Source organism: Salvelinus sp. IW2-2015, unplaced genomic scaffold (genome assembly GCF_002910315.2).
Source record: "Salvelinus sp. IW2-2015 unplaced genomic scaffold, ASM291031v2 Un_scaffold7295, whole genome shotgun sequence".
Lineage (NCBI taxonomy): Eukaryota > Metazoa > Chordata > Actinopteri > Salmoniformes > Salmonidae > Salvelinus > Salvelinus sp. IW2-2015.
In genome coordinates, this window is record NW_019948555.1 from 796 (window position 1) to 15022 (window position 14227).

Consider the following 14227-nt stretch of genomic DNA (forward strand, 5'->3'; position numbering starts at 1 on the left):
CCAATCACCTGAAAAAACAAAATTCAAAACACAATACATTGTGTCAGGTTTTGCCAGACTTATTATGGTTTTGTTCACTAGATGGTCCCATTGCACCTTTTTTACCTTTTGTTCTCTCTAATTATCTGGTTTGCACCTAAGTCATTCCCTTGTTAGTATTTAAACAACGTTGTGTTCTCGTTCCTTGCTCAGTTTTGATGTATAGCACCCGCCCCAGCCTTTTAACATATATTCTCTAGTTGGATTTTCCAGAGTTCTCTGTTTGTTTCTTGTTTATTTTTTGATTAGTCTTTTTGAGATTTGTTTTTTCCCTGCTGTTCTTACCACTTTGTGGATTTAAATTTTGGCCTGAAGATTTTTCCTTTATTAACCTCCATCTCTAGTACTCTGGTCTGCCTCATCTTCTGGGTTCTGCCAATTATTAGTGATGTTTCTCGCACACGGGATCCTGACACATTTGTTCATAAATGCCACAAGGAAAATTATAACATGGTGACAATCCTCTTCCTCGACTCATTTGTATTCAACTTCTTGCTCAGACTATGTCCTTTTGGCATGACAGATAAACATACACCTAAAGTTTCCAGGGTGGTGTCAAACAGTCTGGCCCGTAGGAAAAAAAACCCAATATACTTTAAAAATAGACAAAATAAAATCTACACTGTGTTGAAATGTACTGGACCTAATTTACAGTTTTGACTGTGTCACGTCGCTAATAATCACCAAAATGAAAGCCAGACAGTCATGGGAGCGTCAAAAGAAATTCAACAAAAAAAATGACGCTGAGAAAACACATTTTCTAATGCGCGGCCTCGGACCTCGTTGAAGACAAGAATGGCGGCCCCCGGCAAAAATGAGTTTGATACTCCTCGACTAGATGAGTTAAGTACATGGGAGGGAATGCAACGAACTTGAGAGGGCAACGAATGTAGAAAGGAAAAGGAATGATTCCTGATGTATTGCCATAGAGTTCATATCCTCAAATATTTACTACTGCCAGAAAGAAAGATAAATAAAATTTAAAAAAGAGAATATATATATATATTCATCATAAGTATCTATATATAAACAGCTGTAGCTAGTTGTTGGCAAGCCAAGTTGTCCCCCTTGTGATTCCACCATAAGGCCGTCTAACTCCTGGAAGTACACCATTCATTCCTCAGTCACCAGCTTCCCTGAGATACAGAACGCTGTTTTTCGAGGTTTGTTTGATCAAAACACCCCCCCCTCGAGGAAAAAACAGACCCTTGAGGATCCTCTGCAAGATTGTGAGGACTTGTTTGTGTAGCCGAAGGGCATGGTACTGTTTTTTGTCATGCTTTTTTAGTCGTTCAGGGGATGGAGAGGTGGAGGATGTGGGTTGGCAAAACAAGGTTATTCATTTTACATTGTAGATGTTTCATCTTGATTTCATTACATTTTTACTTTGAAAATGCAAAGCTGTATCATGTTCAATCATCAGTCATTCCAAGGCTTGGATAAAGAAGTGGTTGCAAAAGAGTTCTTATTAAGACTCCAAGATCTGCATCTTTGGCCTCAGTGCCTCTGTGATCCAGTTTTTTCAGTAGAGGCTCATCGTAGACCCAGACTTCCCATCCTCATGGAACAACTACAGGGAGGAAACATGGAGACAATCAGAGGGGACTACAATACCGCTTATAAAAATCCAAAAGTCACAGCGCCTTCAGAAAGTACACACACCCCTTGACTTCTCCACATTTTGTGGTGTTACAGCCTGAATTTAAAATTGATTTAATTGTGATTTAAAAATATATATATATATCACTGGCCTACACACAATACCGCATAATGTCAAAGTGGAATGATGTTTTTCCAAATTAATTACAAATGAATAGTTGAAATGTCTTGAGTCAATAAGTATTCAACCCCTTTGTTATGGCAACCTAAYTAAGTTCAYGAGTAAAAATGTGAGTTGCATGGGCTCACAGTGTGTGCAATAACAATTTTTAAATGACATTCTCCTCTCTGTACCCCACACATACAATTATCTGTAAGGTCCCTCAGTCGAGCAGTGAATTTCAAARACAGATTCAACCATAAAGACCAGGGAGGTTTTCAATGCCACGCAAAGAAGGGCACCTACCTATTGGTAGATGGGTAAAAAAACAGACATTAAATATACCTTTGAGCATGGTGAACATATTAATTACACTTTGGATGGTGCATCAATACAACCAGGCACTACAAAGTAACAGGCGTCRTCCCTAACTTAGTTGCCGTAGAGGAAGAAAACTGCTCAGGGATTTCARCATGAGGCCAATGGTGACTTTAAAATAGTTACAGAGTTTAATGGCTGTGATAGGAGAAAACTGAGGATGGATCAACAACATGTACAGATCAGATCTACAAAAAGTCAACAGAGACTGTACTTTCTCAAAAAGCTGGGATCTTTTAATGTTGACTGTACTGTACTGACAGAGTCAGTACTGACTATCCTACCGATCCTTAAACATCTCCAAAACAAAATTAAATCTAGAAACGGCTTCCTATTTTGCAACAAAGCATCCTTCACTCATGCTGCCAAACATACCCTCGTAAAACTGACCATCCTACCGATCCTCGACTTCGGTGATGTCATTTACAAAATAGCCTCCAACACTCTACTCAGCAAAATGGATGCAGTCTATCACAGTGCCATCCGTTTTGTCACCAAAGCCCCGTATACTACCCACCACTGCGACCTTTATGCTCTCGTTGGCTGGCCCTCGCTTCATATTCATCGCCAAACCCACTAGCTCAAGGTCATCTATAAGTCTTTGCTAGGTAAAACCCCGCCTTATCTCAGCTCACTGGTCACCATAGCAACACCCACCCGTAGCACGCGCTSCAGCAGGTATATTTCACTGGTCATCCCCAAAGCCAACACCCCCTTTGGTCGCCTTTCCTTCCAGTTCTCTGCCAATGACTGGAATGAATTGCAAAAATTTCTGGTAAAAATGTCTCTTTCAACAAGGTTCACAGAAGACACTGTCCTTCGAGGCAGTACCTACCAGAATAAATTGCATGAATCCACCCCCTCAATCTGCAACAGATGCACAGCGTTGTAGAAATAGAAGTAAGCCAACTACAAAATACGTAGCGATTAAAGATGCATCGTTATTGTTTTATATTAATACAACAGGTTTAAAGTCTTGAATTGTCTATTTTTGAAGGAGAGACAGGGAAGCAGATATGGGAGTTTTAGGTGAGACAGACAGAGAGAACAAGAGAGTGAAGGAGAGCGTAGACCCAGCTCCAGCAGAGGAAGCAGCAGATGCTGAATTTAGTTCAGGTGGTCTGCAGGAGGTYGTCTGTTAGGTGACAGAGGTGGCAGGAGGCATCCTCACAAGCATACAGGAGGCGGCTCAGGTGACAGAAGAAGGCGGCCTTATGAGCATACAGGAAGCTCAGGTGTCAAAGCAAGCAGCATGTAGCACAGATGTCATGCAGGAGGAGGCCATCATCCAATTGAAGGAGGTCTATAGTATAATAATAATAATACACCCACAGTGATTAATTGTACACACATTGAAACAAATATCAAAACAGATGTTTCATTTTTTAAGAGAATACAGCTCCTGGAAAATAAGCTGTCAAAATCTGCAAGACTAAAAGCCATCAAAACCAAGTACACCGTCATCTTATAGACTAGAATAACACATATGTTGACTTCTAATAGACAACATTAGGATTGGTTATACAATTAGGGTGATTTCATCATGCATTATCCTCTTCATAATTTGTAGAACAAAACAATATCCAATGTTGGAGGCCATGGAGTCGCTACCTCCACATCTAAAAGGACTTCTTCAAACTACAGTGCAGTGTGCAGAGAAATAGGAAAGGGCGGAGGTTCTCTGTYAAGATAAAACAACTTGGAATACAGCTGTACCACCACAGTCCTTCCACTTACAGATTTCGGCAGAAAAAATGTGCCCTCCATCGCTACCTTGCCCGCACCATTGCTTTCTATTCTGTAAGAATAAATATTGCATTTTGCTCTTACAAGAGGATTCATTTGTTGGACTGCATGTTTTCAGAAATAATCTAAAAGATGGTATTAATTATTATTTTATTTTGAAGCCRGGATTCCTTGACTCATCGAGAAGATGTTACTCCTGGTCAGAAATATGAAAACAGAAAGAAATGTGTCCCTAATGTTTGATGAAATGAAATAAAACAACATCTAGATTACAATCGCGAAAGGAACGTCATTGACAGCTTAACCARCAAGGGAGATGTTGCCAATCAGGCAAWGMTTGTTATGGTTAGGAGTGTCACTTCGAAATGGAAACAGGTAATTATGTGACTGAGCTATCAGACAATACATGACTACTTTTTAACGTTCCTAAAATTCCACTCTCAAGACACTTCATTTACTTACCCCTGCCTTGTTTACGTCTCCCACGCAGGCATTTGGCTATTTCCTGGCTAAATCGGCAACTCCAGCCCAAGAGACTGCTGATATTGTGGCTGAGGCAATAAAGASACTAAAAAGCATAGGACTGACTAAGTAACAATGTCTATACACAATAGTCCAGTTTCATCACTACTATATATTTGGAATTTACAGTAATTACTTTAAATGCGACAGGTCAACAATGTTGTGTGTGACCAGTCACGCTGTAATATAAAGTCTATGAAACTCCTTGGTGCAAGTCTAAATGCTGAGGAACACACTGACAGTGCACACTGCATCACAGTTGAAGACTACAAAATCCCCATCATCTTTGATGTTCAAAACTTGGTAAAATCAGTGCGGAACAACTTCAAGCGTCATGGGATAAAGGTAGATTCAAAGATTATTAAATGGAAAATATAAAATATAATTCTTTAACAATAAAAATTGACTGTCATTCCTTTTAACTCACCAGATCAGAGATGAAATAATTTGAGACCATCTGGTGTTGTTTTACAAGATGGCACACAATCAGGAAGTCACCAAAGCTGACGAACAAACACAATCTGCCACCCTTCACAAACATGTGAGTGAAGCTGGCAACACAGGTGTTTAGCCACATAGTCTCTTCAGGTAAAGAAGTACAGCAACATAAATATCTTCAATAATTTACAAATTCATACACTTTTTACATTAAGACATTAAACTAACCTGTTATTGCTTGAAAATCCTGTCTTTTAATTTTTTTTAAACTAGGCAAGTCAGTTAAGAACCAATTCTTATTTACAATGACGGCCTACCCCAGCCAAACCCGGACGATGCTGGGCCAATTGTGCGCGCCCTATGGGACTTCCAATCATGGCCGSATGTGATACAGCCTGGATTCAAAGCAGGGACTGTAGTGACACCTATTGCACTGAGATGCAGTGACRGRTGCGCCACATAACTATACAAATATMAATAAATGTTGGCATGAAAAGAAGCTACATCATAAAACATGATGTAGTAGTACTAATGAATACTTTACTTACTCAAGGGATGCAAACTATGATGCAGCTAGGCTAACTGCCTAAGGAGGTGGAATGCACAGCCCAGTTATTGAAAAAAATGAACAAGCTGTTTTGACGTTCTGAAGTCAAGGTWTGTTCGATCAAATGTAAATGCAATCAGTACAGGGTGTATTACACAGTTTAAAACCTTGCACATAGAAATCACTATCAGACCAACACATGCTTTTTCCTTCTAGATCTTGCTGGGATAGAAATCCATGGAGGGCTCTCAGACAAGAGAACAGCTTCAAGCTGGATTTCCTTTGGGAAGCAATACAATGGATTGAAACATGGAAATTTAAGTTGATTTAAAACTAATACATTAAATATGCCATGCTTCTTCCACCTCAAATTAGACTAGGACCCACTCACTGACACGCTTTGCAGAAACCAAGATAATATTACTCCTGTAATGCAGGACTATTTGGACTCCCATTCTGACCACTAAACACACWATTTGACCAGTGGAGGCTGCTGAGGGGAGGACGGCTCATAATAATGGCTGGAACAGAARAAATGGAATGGCATCGAACACATGGAAACTATGTGTTTWATGTATTTGATACCATTTCACTTATTTCGCTCCAACCATTACCAAGAGTCAGTCCTCCCCAATTAAGGTACCAGCAACCTTAAGGTACAACCAAAATATAAACCAGTGTATTTTTAGGTCAGGAACTACTCTACCATGCCAGCAAGGCTTCAAACTAACCCTACGGAGTGTCCTAAAAATAACTAATMAAGCAGATGAAAATGCTTTAAAATGTCTGTGCACAGCCAAACTTAATCAGGACAGTTTAGAGGTAAGTTGTGAGTTATAATGTAATATCATGTTTGTTTATGTAGGGTAATCATGCATTTCTGGCATTCATCTTGCATTTAATTAGAGGTCACAAACCCAACCACGGTCCAATACATGTAGTACTAGGCTAACGCGTACAATGCAGAAAGATGACCATTTCCAAATAATCTATGGGACCCGCAGCATTAAAGATGCTGACCGCGCCGCAATGATCGGTCAGGACCCGCAGCCCTCTACATTGAATCACTCACCCATTGTGCTAGTTGTTGTTGGTGCTCAGTCTCCAATGTTCTCTGCCATGTTTTCTTGGGCCCTTCTCTTCATCTCCTGCATTCACCTTCAGATGACAACATAAAAAGGAAATGAGATTAAAGATCAGAGGGTATTTTCAAACGTTTATCCTAATGTTTCAGATGTATTTTTTTCCAGAATCGGTTTCAGTTATTAGGGGGAAAGGTGGGAACAGATTCAACCCCTCTGCCAAAGAGTTTTCTGCTGCACTTAAGTGCTTCAATTGCGAACATCCTCACTTGTGCAAGTAACACAAACTGCCAGACCGATCCAGATAGATAGACTAATCCACCGCAAAGCACCACTTCTACCCTACCCCTTTGCTTCCGGCTTTAGTCCTAATGATGCGGGCCAACTCAGAGGATCCTCCACCGATCATCGCCAGTTGCATCTTCCCATGCTTCAGACAGACGACCTACAGCAATTACAACGGTAAACAACTTCAATATGACAAAAACGACTTTAAAAAGAGGTGTTTGTATTACTCACAATATTATACCCAATACAGATCAACACTGCCGAAGGGGCTGCAGATGGTGATTGTTTGAAGGATGAGATCCTGAGCGATATAAGCGAATGGCTTGCACATGATGTGCAGAAAAACGCCAATCCTCCATGACTGCAAGGCATGCGAGAGCTGTGGTCCACACGGTTCTGAGCATAACTATGCTAAACGATCTGACGCAACAACCTATATCAAAGAAGCGCTACACTGAGGACCTAGGGTGGTGGAGATAATCTCAACTGCTGAGGATAATGTAACAAAAATGGAGGAAATAATTGACAAAAACTTAGTCTCTGGAGGAAAAACTGGCATTGTGTCAGGAGTAAGATGCATCCTGGAAGGCCATGTAGAGCATAGCCTAACCCCAAAGAAAAAATTATACACATGTGTAGAATGCTAGGGCAACTTAGAAGAATTTAACGTGAAGTTAACAGAACAAAAACCACAGCACAACGCGTAAACTGAAAAACTGATTCGTTTACCGATAATTTGGTGGCTGCCTGGACCCCGCTACATCACTAATCCTGGTGAAGAGAAAAATTCAAAAGAAAAGGGTCGAAATATAACTATGTAACGCTGCTTTCTCTCTCTTCGTACTGCAGAGAGGAGTGTGCTAGCAGGTCGACCAAGGACGCAGAGTTGGTAAGTGTCCCATGTTTTAAAATAATATAAGATGAACACAACAACGAAATTACAAAAGTAACAAAAGTGAAAGCTAACCGAATCAATCCCGTGTGGCACAAAAACACTGATACACGAGAAGAAACACCAGCACAAAACCAAACAGGAAAAACAGGCCAACGCTAAATACTGGCTCCCAATCAGAGAACAATGCAAAACACCTGCCTCTGATTAGAGAACCAATATGGCCAAATGAAACAAACCTAAAGACATAGAAACAATAACATAGACTGCCCACCTCAACAGTCACGCCCTACCATACTTCAAATAAAGACAAAACAAAGGAAAATAACAGTCAGGAACAGGACATACCCCCCCCAAAGTCTGCGCGATCCGGCCGCAAAAAACTAAACCTATAGGGGCAGGTTGGGTGGCGTCTGTCCGCGTGGGCTCTGGCGAGGACGTGCACCCCTACTTCACCATTGTTTTATGTCCGCTTCCTTAACCGCCCCGGGCTCTTATGAGCGCAATCCTCGCCGCCGACCATTGGCCTGGGGACCTAGCCAGAGGATTCCCGAATGGACCTAGGATAACTCCGGTATCACGAGTGAAAGACTACTCCGCAGCGGCCGGAGTAAAAGGCAATTCGGCATCGCAGGCTGACAGCGCGCTCCTGGCTGTGCTGACGCGCTCTGGCGGCGCCATGGCTGACCTGACGGCAATCTGGCGGCACTCCTAGGCTGACTACGGCTACTGCAGGCTCCTTGGCTGACTGACGGCTCCGCCTGGCGCATCTGCACTTGAGGGTTGTCTGGTGGGGTTTTCTTGAGGGCTGGGAGATTGTCGGTGACGTGAACCTGAGGACTCATGTGTACTGACGGCTCTGGCGAGCTCCTTGACTGACGGCTCTGGCGGCTCGCGAGACAGACGGGCAGCTTAGACAGGCCCATGGGCAGACGGGCGGCCTCTGACGGCGTGCGGCAGCGGCACTCAGACGGACGCTGGGCAGCGGGCAACTGCAGACGCGGCCTGGACAAGATGGGAGACTTCTGGACGACTTACAGACAGACGAGGAGACTCTGACTGCGCTGGAGAGAAGAGAAGGCTCTGATGCAGCGCTGAGACGGCGGGAAGCAACATGTAAGAGAGAAACCGCAGAGCAGCCTGGTGCGGGGGGCTGCCACCGGAGGACTGGTATGTGGAGGTGGCACCGGATATACCGGACCGTGAAGGAGTACAGGAGCTCTTGAGCACCGAGCCTGCCCAACCTTACCTGGTTGAATGTTCCCCGTAGCCTTGCCAGTGCGGCGAGGTGGAATAGCCCGCACTGGGCTATGCTGGCGAACCGGGGACACCATGCGTAAGGCTGGTGCCATGTACGCCGGCCCGAGGAGACGCACTGGAGACCATATGCGTTGAGCCGGCTTCATGGCACCCGGCTCGATGCCCAACCTAYCCCGGCCAGTGCGGCGAGGTGGAATAGCCCGCACTGGGCTAAGCACGCGTACTGGGGACACCGTGCGCTCCACCGCATAACACAGTGCCTMACCAGTACGACGCCCTCTCACTCCACGMTAAGCACGGGGAGTTGGCTCAGGTCTCCTACCTGGCTTAGCCACACTCCCCGTGTGCCATCCCCCCAATAKATTTTTGGGGCTGACTCTCGGGCTTCCAACCGCGTCGCCGCGCTGCCTCCTCATACCGGCGCCTCTCTGCCTGGGGGGTCAGAAAACTTTGGGCGGCAAATAGTACCAGACATGGGCCAAATTCAACCCTGCATTGTCCTCACTGTCACTCAAAATAATTCCAATGTCAGCCTGGTAATGGGTCTGTTCAACACGATTGTCAAATAATTTCGGTTCTAGCTTTATTGAGAAGTAACAAATGCAGTAGAGTACATTAATTAATGCAAAGGCTATTAGTCTGCTCATCGAGTAAACAAATACGTCCTGTGCTCTGATGTGCGGTCCTGAGTGATTAGCTAAACTAGCTATTGTTTGCTATTTATGGCACGTGCATAATCTGGTTTATTGCTTTGTATTTTACCAGGAAAGTCAGTTATTCTTATTTACAATGACGGCCTACTCCGGTCAAACCCTAACGACGCTGGGCCAATTGTGCGCGGCTCTATGGGACTCCCAATCACGGCCAGTTGAGATACTGCCTGGAACCGATCAAGGGTGTGTAGTGACGCCTCTAGCACCGATTCAGTTGCAGTGCCTTAAACCGCTGCGCCACTCGGGAGCACAAACTCAATAGCAGCAAGCTAATCGCCATTTTGCGGGGAAATCTGCAGTATGTAATGAGCTAGCTACTCACGCCCATGTAAAAATGTATTAAGAGTAACGTTAATGGTTAGATATGGTTACCTCAGTTATATTTTACTAAGACTGCATGCCAAAAATCATTAATTATTTTTTTTTTTTTAACGTTTTTTTTAACATCAAATCTATACAGAAAGTACATGTGGGAACACAAGTATATATAGATTATATACAATGGACAATCGAGCTAGAGGGTACAATATCACATTACAATTACACAAGGACCTTCAGGGACATACATACACTTACAATTCTAACAGCTTTTTTGTTGGTAGAGTATTTAACTGTCTTAAAATACAGTTCAATTTCTTTTTGTAGGGTAAGAAAATGTGTTTTTCAGGCAATCAGTGCGTTGTGTTTAAATGTTGCTTGTAAATTCGTATTTGCAATTTCTGTATAGAAGTGACTACTTTATATATACCAAGGCCTTTTGGCCAGCTTTACGTGATTAATTTGTTGGAATTTCCATTGAATTGGTTTGCTTTATTTGTTTCAATTCATTTAAGTAAAATGGTTTTTACTAGAATTGAATGTCTGTAATTTTGTAATGACTTGGTGCTGCTATACTTGGCCAGGACGCTCTTGAAAAAGAGATTTTAAATCGCCAATGAGCCCTTCCTGGTTAAATAAACGTTAAATAAAAAAATAAAAATAAAAAATTGGAAGGACAAAAAAAGCGATAGCGATAACTCGGCCGATTTTTTAAAATGTATTTGTAATAATGACCAATTACAAACAATACTTGAATGAACACTATATTACTTATAAATATAATCAATTAAAACCAATTTAGCTCAAATAAATAATGAAACATCGTTCAATTTGGTTTAGAATACATGCAAAAAACAAAGATGTTGGAGAAGAAAGTAAAAAGTGCAATATGTGCCATGTAAGAGAAAGCAACGTATAAGTTCCTGCTCAGAACATGAGAACATATGAAAGCTGGTGGTTTCCTCTTTAACATGAGGTCTTGCAACTATTCCACGTAAGAAGTTTTAGTTGTAGTTATTATAGAATTATAGACTATTTCTCTCGTATACCGTGTTGATAAAACTTGTATGTACTGGCGAGAACTGAACGAAGTTAGAGACTCTGGACAGGTGGGATTGAGGTTGTAATTAAATGCAATTATGTCAGAGGTAAAAAATATCTGAATAGCGTTGCACGACCCTTTCATCAAGCTCAAATGGAACTATGCCGAAAGAGCCCAGATACTAGAGTGCATATAACGATTTATACAGTACAGAAAGTAGGTTGAGTCTGGAAGGTTTCTGGTCCTCTGGTTGGTTCTTATGAGTTCTGGGCCGAGGGTCCTTCCAGGCCAGTATCAGCTGTCCCATTGGCTCTGAGTAGAGTATCTTTGTCTCAGAAGATGTTCAGCATAAAACAGGAGATTAGGTGTGTGCGTAGATGTTCTATTTTGACATTTCTGTGATGTCTCTGTTATAAATGTTCAGACTGAAGAGGAGTTTTTTGTATAGGTGTGTGCGAGATGTTCCTGTCTTTATCTGTTGTTATGAAAGGTCTTACGTCAGCCCTCTGGTCCTTGCGGTATGTGGTGTGTCTCAGTTTCTCGTGATAATGCAGTACCAGGCACCCACTTTTTCTTATCGAGTCTTTATGAAAAGGCCTGTGTCAGCCATCTGTTCGCTTGGGTGTGTTGTGGGTCTCCGTCATCTGCTTGAGTTTTGAGAGAAACCCCTGTTTTGGAAAGAATTAAGTTATAACAGTAATTAGCAAATATGCTTGTGTTATAATAAATGATAATTCTATTACACCGTTTGTATTTCATATACCTTTTACTATTGGAATGTTGCTAAAGCACTTTAGTATTGCCAGTGTAACAGTATAGTTCCTCCCTCTCGCTCGCTCCTACCTGGGGCTGAACCAGGAACACACGAACAACACCACCCCAAAGCAGCTTTACCCCATGCAGAGCAAGGGGAACAACTACTCCAAGTTCAGAGGCGTGACGTATGAAAACGCTTATGTAGCACGCACCCCCTAACACCTAGCTACCATTTCCACATCGGTATACACCACTCTAAATCTTGGGAGTTGATAGGCTTGGAATTGCATAAACAGCAGAGCTGCTGGCAAAACACATGACAAATGCTGTTTTAAATAATGCTTTACGAGCCTGCTGGTGCCCACCAGTCTCAGTTCAGACTGCTCTATCAAATCAGGTAGACTTAATTATTAACATAATCAACACACAGAAATACGGCCTTAGGTCATTAATATGGTCAATCCCAGAAACTATCATCATCGGAAAAACAAAACATTTATTCTTTCATGAAAATACAGGAACCGTTCGTATTTTATCTAAACGGGTGCGCATCCATCAGTTAATATTCATTGTTTACATTGCACAACCTTCAATGTATGTCATTACATTACGTAAAATCTGGCAAATTTAGTCGCAATGAGCAGGCGGCCCCAAAACTGTTGCCTATACCGACTCTGCGTGCAATGAACGCAAGAGACAGTGACACAATTCACGCTGGTTAAATAGCCTGCTAACCTGGATTTCTTTTAGCTAAAATGGCAGGTTAAAAATAATATACACTCTGTGTATTGGATTTAAGAAAGGCATAATGATGGTTATGGATTAGGTACACGTCTGGAGCAACCAGTTCCTTTTTTCGCGAATGCGCACACTGCATCGTTATTATGCAACGCAGGACACGCTAGATTAAACTAGTAATCATCATCAAACCATGGTAGTTAATAAACCGTTGATATGATTGATTGATTGATTGTTTTTTATAAGATACGTTAAATGCTAGCTAGCAACTTACCTTGGCTCTTACTGCATTGGCGTAACAGCGGGCTCCTCGAAGTAGGCAGAGTTGGTTAGAGCGTATGGACTAGTTAACCGTCAAGTTGCAAGATGGAATCCATTGAGCTGACACAGGAAAAATGTGTCCGTTCTGCACCTGGACAAGGCTAGGTTTAACCCACCTTCTAGGCCGTCATTGAAAATAACGAATGTGGTTTTTAACTGACTTGCCTTAGTTAAATAAAGGTGTCTATCCTTTATAATCTTGACAGTAAAATTAGCAAGGAGATAGGCCAGATGCTTTTCAACTTTTCTTGGAGAAACCGTACCATCTACATTAGAAAACTTGTAATGAACCACTTGGCTGGACTGAATTTCTGACTTTAACTACTTTAAAAATACTTAGATCAATTGAATAAAACAATTCTAAGAAGACCCACTTTCTATCTGGAATTTTATTCCTTCCATTATGTCTTCTCTACTTTTTGGTGGGCTAAGCTTCATGTTGTTTCGCAATTATAATATTGACAAAATTCCAGTGAAACTTTTACTCTTTTTCATCGGCAGGTTTTCTTTGTCATGGTCCTTAATTTATAAACACAATTTTTGCCAACAGATTTTATATATGGGAATTTAATTGGGTATTTAATTGTATAAAAATACTTCTTTTGTTTTTAGAATATTTGGTTCCGAAATAATATCCTGAATTGGTGAGCCAACTGGTAAATGCAGAGGAGTCTTGGGTTTACTCAGTTAATTAAGGAAATTCTTATCACTTACAAGCCCGTCCTGTAACACTTAAAGATTTTGCAATTGTTTTAGATGGATACCATTCCCCTCAGGTAGTATTGCTCGTTATTCAGGAACGTGCCAAGACCTGACCCTCAGAGGCCTTTACCTTCTATTGACTCTGTTGAAACTCAATCAGTAGAAAAGAATTTGTTCTCTTTTGGTCGCATGCAACAACAGAGCCGATACGAACCTTGTCTTCAGGCAGGATGTATGTACTATACCTTATGCATGCCTTATTTGGAATTGGATATTATGATAACTATCTGTTTGAAAAGTTTGGGTGTTGCACCACACATACCTACGTTAACCAAAATAAGGAAGTCCTTTACAATTATTTTTCATAATACTATCCTGCCAACCACTTTAATGAAAGAGTTTAAGGGAAAACATCAACTCAAATTGCTTCTTTTGTTACATGACCCCAGAAACAGTGTTGCATCTTTTTATTGCATTGTAGTTGCAATCGTAAGAAAACGTTGGCAAGACATAGATAGATTTATTAATTGAAACGCCATTTAATGAAGATTTACACTATTGTGGAGAGATGTACTGCTTGGAATTTCTTTTACGATACGTATAGAATAAGCTGAAACATTTTATGTAATTCTTTCATTATCTTCTTGGCCAATTTCATATACACAAATTTACAACAGAAAAAAACA

At 41.5% G+C, this 14227-nt stretch overlaps 1 long non-coding RNA gene across 1 annotated transcript; it reads right to left on the minus strand.

Moving 5' to 3' along the window:
* Positions 1-1264: 1264 nt before the first annotated feature.
* LOC112079232 (uncharacterized) lies at positions 1265-6840 on the minus strand. Its single transcript, XR_011479111.1, has 3 exons — positions 6781-6840; positions 6502-6587; positions 1265-1609 (listed from the first exon to the last, which is right to left on the minus strand). It is a non-coding gene; the product is annotated as an uncharacterized lncRNA (long non-coding RNA).
* Positions 6841-14227: the final 7387 nt, after the last annotated feature.